The 7,203-nt window shown below is 42.3% G+C and overlaps 1 pseudogene; it reads left to right on the top strand.

The window, feature by feature from the left end:
* The window catches only part of LOC113783976 (uncharacterized), a 14,200-nt pseudogene that overhangs the window by 3,875 nt on the left and 3,122 nt on the right, over positions 1-7,203 (top strand).

Here is a 7,203-nt window from a genome sequence, read left to right as displayed (position 1 = left end):
ATCATCTTTGGATGGGTTCCATGTACCATTTGATGTTTATGTAGAAATGTTTTGGATTTGTAATTGGAGAAACTTTTCCGCTGTTTGTAAATTATAATGACTCAATTATTTATCCAAAAGCATTTCCTGATTTATTTCTTTGTTCGTCTTAATTACTTTTAGAAAAAAAAAATATACCCTCGCTTTGAAAAACGGGGTGTTACATTGTGGTATCAGAGCATAGGTTTAGTTTTCTTTGGGAGCTGTGGAACCTTGGTTATAGATTGTAGGTCGACCTATAAGTTAGGAGTTGTTATCTGATCATGTGTCGGTTTAGGTGACTTGAGTTGTCAAGTCCAATTTAATTGTGTGTTGTTAGTCGGACGTTAGTTTAGAATTATTTGAAGTAGTGTTAAAACTCTACTTGATGATGGTTCTTATAGGAAACCATGCCGCCCAGAAGGAATGACGCTCCGAGAGCCAACGCTAGGAATGACCAAATGGCGGAGGCTATGAACAACATGGCTGCTTCTGTCGCTGCACAGACCGCTGCCAAGACTCAACGGGATCTTGAAAAGAGGGGAAGAGAGATCCGTGCTGCAGAATCAAGAGGGTTGGAAGACTTCCGTCGTTACAATCCTCCTAAGTTCAAGGGGGATGAGGGTTCAGAGAAGGCGGATCAATGGATCCAAGAAGTGGAGAAAATCTTTGATATGATTAACTGCCAGGCTGGAGTGAAGGTCAGCTATGCCACGTATATGTTGCTAGGGGATGCTGAATACTGGTGGAGGAGTGCAAGGTTGTTGATGGGAGCAGCCCACGAGGAGGTGAACTGGGAATCGTTCAAAAGAAAGTTTTTAGACAAATACTTTCCGATGAGTACCAGGACTAAGTTGGGTGACGACTTTCTGAAACTTCACCAGGGGAGCCTGACTGTGGGCGAGTATGCTGCTAAATTTGAATCACTATCGAGGCATTTCAGGTTCTTCCGTGAAGAAATTGATGAACCGTTCATGTGTCATCGTTTCCAAGACGGATTGAAGTATGAGATTCAAGATTCCGTCTTACCTTTGGGAATTCAACGTTTCCAAGCGCTGGTAGAGAAATGTAGAGAAGTGGAAGATATGAAGAACAAGAGGGCTAGCCGAGTTGGGAATTTTAATTCGGGAGGCCCTAGTCGGGCGACTTATCAGAATAGGGGAAAACAAGTGGCTAAACCTTATAATCGCCCCCAGAATAACAACGGTGGACCGAGTCGCCCAGGGAACCAGAATTTCGGAAGGCAAATGGGGCAAGTGCTTCGATGTTTCCGATGTGGGGGAGAAGGACACTATGCTAGTGCTTGTACCACTAACATCCCCATCTGTCACAATTGTCGGAAGTCGGGGCACATGGCAAGGGATTGCACGGCTCCAAAGGTGGAACCAGTGGTGAATGTAGCTAGGGCTACCCGTCCTACTGCTAGAGGACGCATTTATTGTGTGAATGCTGAAGAGGGAAATCCATCTGGTAATCTGATTCAGCGTGATTGTGAGATTGCAGGTAACACTCTAACTGCACTCTTTGATTCGGGGGCAACCCATTCCTTCATTGCTATGGACTGTGTGAATCGCTTGAAGTTATCTGTGTCTGCTTTACCTTTTGATTTGGTTGTTTCCACGCCTGCTAAGACCTTAACCGTAAATTCAGCATGTTTACATTGTCGAATGACTATTCAGAATAGGGATTTCTTGGTTAATCTAATTTGTTTGCCGCTACAATCACTCGAGGTCATCCTCGGTATGGATTGGATGTCTTATCATTATGTGATTTTGGATTGTGCTCGTAAATTGGTTCTTTTCCCCGAACCAGGAGTTGTTAAGTATTTAGCTGCTAACAAACTCCGAGTGTCGCTAAGTGAAGGGACTCATGAGTTTTTGTCTCTAGCAAATGTAGAGGCAAAGATAAATGTGGAAATAGAAGATGTGATACTTGTCAACGAGTATCGGGATGTATTTCCAACGGAAATTCCAGGATTGCCACCGGTAAGAGAAGTGGAATTCTTCATTGATTTGCACCCAGGAACGGGACCCATTTCAATGGCACCTTATCGAATGTCGCCATTGGAATTAAATGAGCTCAAAGGCCAAATTGAAGACTTGTTGGAGAAGAAATTCATCAGACCAAGTGTATCACCATGGGGTGCTCCAGTTTTGCTAGTTAAGAAGAAGGACGGAAGCTCGCGCCTATGTGTGGATTATAGACAGCTTAACAAGGCAACTATTAAGAATCGTTATCCTTTGCCACGAATCGATGATTTGATGGATCAATTGAGGGGGGCCGCGATATTTTCGAAGATTGACTTGAAGTCGGGTTACCATCAGATCCGAGTGAGGGAAGGAGACATTCAGAAAACAGCTTTCAGAACCCGCTACGGACATTATGAATACCTGGTTATGCCGTTTGGAGTTACCAATGCACCGGCAATTTTCATGGACTACATGAACAGGATCTTTAATTCGTTCCTTGATAAATTCGTGGTGGTATTCATTGATGATATATTGATTTATTCAAGGACTGAAGAAGAGCATGGAGAACATTTGCGACAAGTTCTTGAGATTTTACGCGAGAAGCGATTGTATGCCAATCTGTCGAAGTGTGAATTTTGGCTAGAGAAAGTGAATTTCTTGGGGCATGTGATCACCAAGGAAGGAATCGCTGTAGATCCGGCTAAGATTGAGGCGGTTCTTGCTTGGAAACAGCCTCAGACTGTCACTGACATACGGAGTTTTGTAGGACTGGCAGGGTACTACAGGAGGTTTATCGGAGGTTTTGCTAAGATTGTGGCTCCACTAACCCAACTTACCAGAAAGGATCAACCGTTCGCATGGACGGAGAAGTGTGAAGAAAACTTCCAGTTACTAAAGAGAAAATTGACGACCTCACCTGTATTGGTATTACCGCAATCAGAAGAACCCTATGAAGTTTATTGTGATGCATCTCACCAAGGGTTAGGATGTGTTCTGATGCAACACAAGAAAGCTGTGGCTTATGCCTCGAGACAATTGAAGGTTCATGAGAGGAACTATCCTACTCATGATTTGGAGCTTGCCGCGGTTGTTTTTGCATTAAAGATCTGGAGGCATTATTTATATGGGTGCACGTTCACCGTGTTCAGCGACCATAAAAGCTTGAAATATTTGTTTGATCAGAAGGAGTTGAACATGCGCCAGAGACGATGGATGGAGACTCTTAAGGATTTTGATTTCACACTGCAGTACCACCCTGGGAAGGCCAATGTAGTGGCTGATGCGTTGAGCAGAAGAAGTGTATCGGTGTCTTCACTAATTATGGCTAGACAACAAGAGTTGTGGGAAGCTTTTAGAGATCTGCACTTGAACGTAGAGTTTGCACCGGGAATTTTGAAATTCGGGATGATTAAAATCTCAAGTGGACTACTTGAAGACATTGCGAATTCTCAGGATGATGTCTTAATTCAAGGATGACGTCTTAATTCAGGAGAAGAGGAATCTATTAGTGCAAGGGAAGACGACTGAGTTCAAGATTGGGGCAGATAATGTTTTGCGGTGTAATGGTAGGATTTGTGTACCAGAAATTACAGATATGCGGAAAACGATTTTAGAAGAGGCGCATAAGAGTAAGCTGAGTATTCATCCTGGAGCAACAAAGATGTATCAGGATCTGAGGCAGAATTATTGGTGGCCAGGAATGAAGAAACATGTGGCGGAATATGTATCCACTTGTCTAACTTGTCAGAAAGCGAAGGTGGAACATCAGCGACCTGCGGGAATGTTGCAACCTTTAGATATACCTGAATGGAAGTGGGACATCATTTCCATGGATTTTATAACCGGATTACCAAAGACAAGGAGGAAGAATGATTCCATATGGGTGATAGTGGATCGACTAACTAAATCTGCTCACTTTTTGCCGGTAAGGACCACCTATAAGGTAGATCAGCTAACGGAGATCTACATTGCTGAAATTGTGAGGTTACACGGGGTACCATCGAGCATTGTATCAGACAGTGATCCGAAGTTCACCTCGCATTTTTGCGGAGCATTGCACGAAGCGTTGGGAACGAAGCTACGTTTGAGTTTAGCTTACCATCCACAGACGGACGGACAGACTGAAAGGACGAATCAGTCCTTGGAAGATCTGTTGAGAGCATGTGTATTAGATGATAGGGGAAGCTGGGATGATGTACTTCCGTTGATTGAGTTCACTTACAACAATAGTTTCCACGCAAGTATTGGAATGGCACCATATGAAGCTTTATATGGGCGCAAGTGTCAAACGCCCTTGTGCTGGTATAAAGACGGCGAGAATATGATTGTCGGACCAGAGATGGTGCAACAGACCACAACTAAAGTAAGGAAGATCAAGGAGAAAATGAAGACTTCACAAGATCGTCAGAAGAGTTACGTGGACAAGCGTCGCAGACTTTTGGAATTCGAACAGGGTGACCATGTTTTTTTGAGAGTCACACCTACTACTGGAGTAGGTAGAGAGCCTTGAAATCGAAGAAGTTGACTCCGAAATTCATTAGACCATATCAGATTTCTGCACGAATTGGGCCGGTTGCTTATCGGATTGCATTACCTCCAATACTGTCCAATATTCATGACGTGTTTCATGTGTCAAAGTTGAGGAAATATCTCACAGATCCATCTCACGTGATCGAACCAGACGCAATCCAGTTAAAGGATAACCTGTCGTTCGAAGTACCACCCGTGAGAATTGATGACAGGAAGATTAAGCGGTTGAGGACCAAAGATGTTTCGTTGGTCAAGGTGATCTGGAACCCAATTACTGGAGATGCGACTTGGGAACTAGAGAGCAAGATGAGAGGACAACACCTAGAGCTATTTATCGATGCATAGTTTCGAGGACGAAACTAATTTTAGGGGGGGAGTAATGTAAGACCCATAATTTTAAAGTACCATTTATGTATTTTTGGTGTATTTTGGATTTTGGCTCGGAGGCTTTTAAGCCAAAGTAATAATATTTTGGAGTTTTATAATCAAAAAGATATTTTAATGCCGATTAAGATTTCGCGTCGATAAATAAATTGAAATTAACTGCGGTGAATCCTTTTCGTAGAATTTTATGCGTTACGGGTGAAATGGTAATTTAACAAATATCTAGATTTGAGATATTTGTTAAGTTATATTTATTATATATAGTTATGTATATATGTTTGATTGAGGAAAGGAAAACTAGAAGGAAGGAAAAGGAAAAGAAAAGAATATATAAAGGAAGGAAGGAAAAAGGAAGAAAGGAAAAACAAAGGAAAGAAAAAGAAAGGAAGGAAAATTTCAAAACTCCATCTTCTTCCTCTCTGTTACCCGCGAAGCATTTCCCTCCTTTCTCCCATTTTCATTTTCGTCGCTTTCTTTTCTTCAAAACTAGTAACCCAAGGTTGGGTGAGAGTTAGATCAAGGTTTTTGCAACTCCACTCTTCCTCTTTGATTCGAAAACGAGGAAAAACGGTTTTTGAGATCCAAACACAAACCTCTCCGTTTCTTCTAGATCCAAGCTTCATTTCTCGAAGAGATAGAAGGGAAAGTTGCTCACCACCACGCTACGGTGCTAGTGAACTATTTTGGAAGCGGCGTTGCGAGCGGAGATTTTACCGGAATTACTCGCGGTACCGGAAACGCACGTTAAAGCTAACGTTGAGGTAAGGGCTCCTTCCAAACTTCTAGTTGCATTAGGGACTTATCTGTGGTTGTGCGGGAAGGAATTTGTTAGGGTTAAATATATCGATTTGGGGAAAAACGAAACTAATACGTTATGGGTATGATAGGCGGTACGTTTACGATTCCCGCTTTTTCTTTTAGTAAATCGTGTTGACCCGTGATAGGTGACACCATGGTAACTGTACTGACCCGTGATAGGTGGTACATTTACGATTTACATTTTTGGTGGATTGTGCTGACCCGTGATAGGTGGCACCTCGGTAAACAGTACTGGTCTGTGATAGGCGGTACGTTTACGATTCCCGCTTTTTCTTTTAGTAAATCGTGTTGACCCGTGATAGGTGACACCATGGTAACTGTACTGACCCGTGATAGGTGGTACATTTACGATTCCCGCTTTTTCTTTTAGTAAATCGTGTTGACCCGTGATAGGTGACACCATGGTAACTGTACTGACCCGTGATAGGTGGTACATTTACGATTTCCGCTTTTTCTTTTAGTAAATCGTGTTGACCCGTGATAGGTGACACCTCGGTAAACTGTACTGACCCGTGATAGGTGGTACGTTTATGATTTACGCATTTTAGTAAATCGTGCTGACCCGTGATAGGTGGCACCTCGGTAATTGGTACTTTGGCCTGCGATAGGCGGTACGATTATGATTTACGGCCCTTCGAGGAGGGTTTTGGTTTGGAATTCCGAGTCCATGCATTTTGGCATATACGCATTGCATTAGGGTGCTTGGCACGCGAGTCGTGGTTGATTTGAGTTTTATGATTAAGTGATTTGAATTTGAGTCGTTGTGGTAATTGCGTTGAAAATGCTAAGTGTTATGTGTTGATTGTTGTGTGTAAGTATGATGGTTATCGAGATCCCAATTGCCGTGGTAATTGCGTTGAAAATGCTAAGTGTTATGTGTTGATTGTTGTGTGTAAGTATGATGGTTATCGAGATCCCAATTGCCGTGGTAATCGGGTAGGAATTGCTAAGTGTTAGGTTGTGAACTTGATTAGGAATGACTTGGGTTAATTCATGAATTTTTGGAAAAATGATCAGGGAAATCGATTTCCCAATCGATTGGATGGTAAACAGGGACTTGGCCAAATGGACAAAATCGATTAGCCAATCGATTTTGTAATCAGTTTTCGAAAATCATTTACGAAATCGATTGCCCAATCGATTGGGCCTAAGTCAGGGACTCATCCATATTCGACCAAATCGATTTGGAAATCGATTGGCTTAAAACCTGGGGGCTCAGTACCCACTCAATCGATTGCCAAATCGATTGATTCAGCCCAGGATTCTGTTTTCATTAAAAACCTTCACCCCAATCGATTTCCCAATCGATTGGCTCAGTGAAAATCCTCAGTTTGAGGTAGATGATCGATTACTCATTAACTTATCCATGTCTTGACTTGTTATGTGTTAATTAGGAGATTGAGAACCTCATTTTACTTTCATTTTAATTGGCAAAGTATTGTATGAACTTTTAGCATATTGGAAATCCTGTTAAGGTGCATGC

The sequence above is a fragment of the Cicer arietinum genome, chromosome 3 (assembly GCF_000331145.2).
Source record: "Cicer arietinum cultivar CDC Frontier isolate Library 1 chromosome 3, Cicar.CDCFrontier_v2.0, whole genome shotgun sequence".
Classification (NCBI taxonomy): domain Eukaryota; kingdom Viridiplantae; phylum Streptophyta; class Magnoliopsida; order Fabales; family Fabaceae; genus Cicer; species Cicer arietinum.
This window is presented reverse-complemented; position numbering and strand designations above follow the sequence as displayed.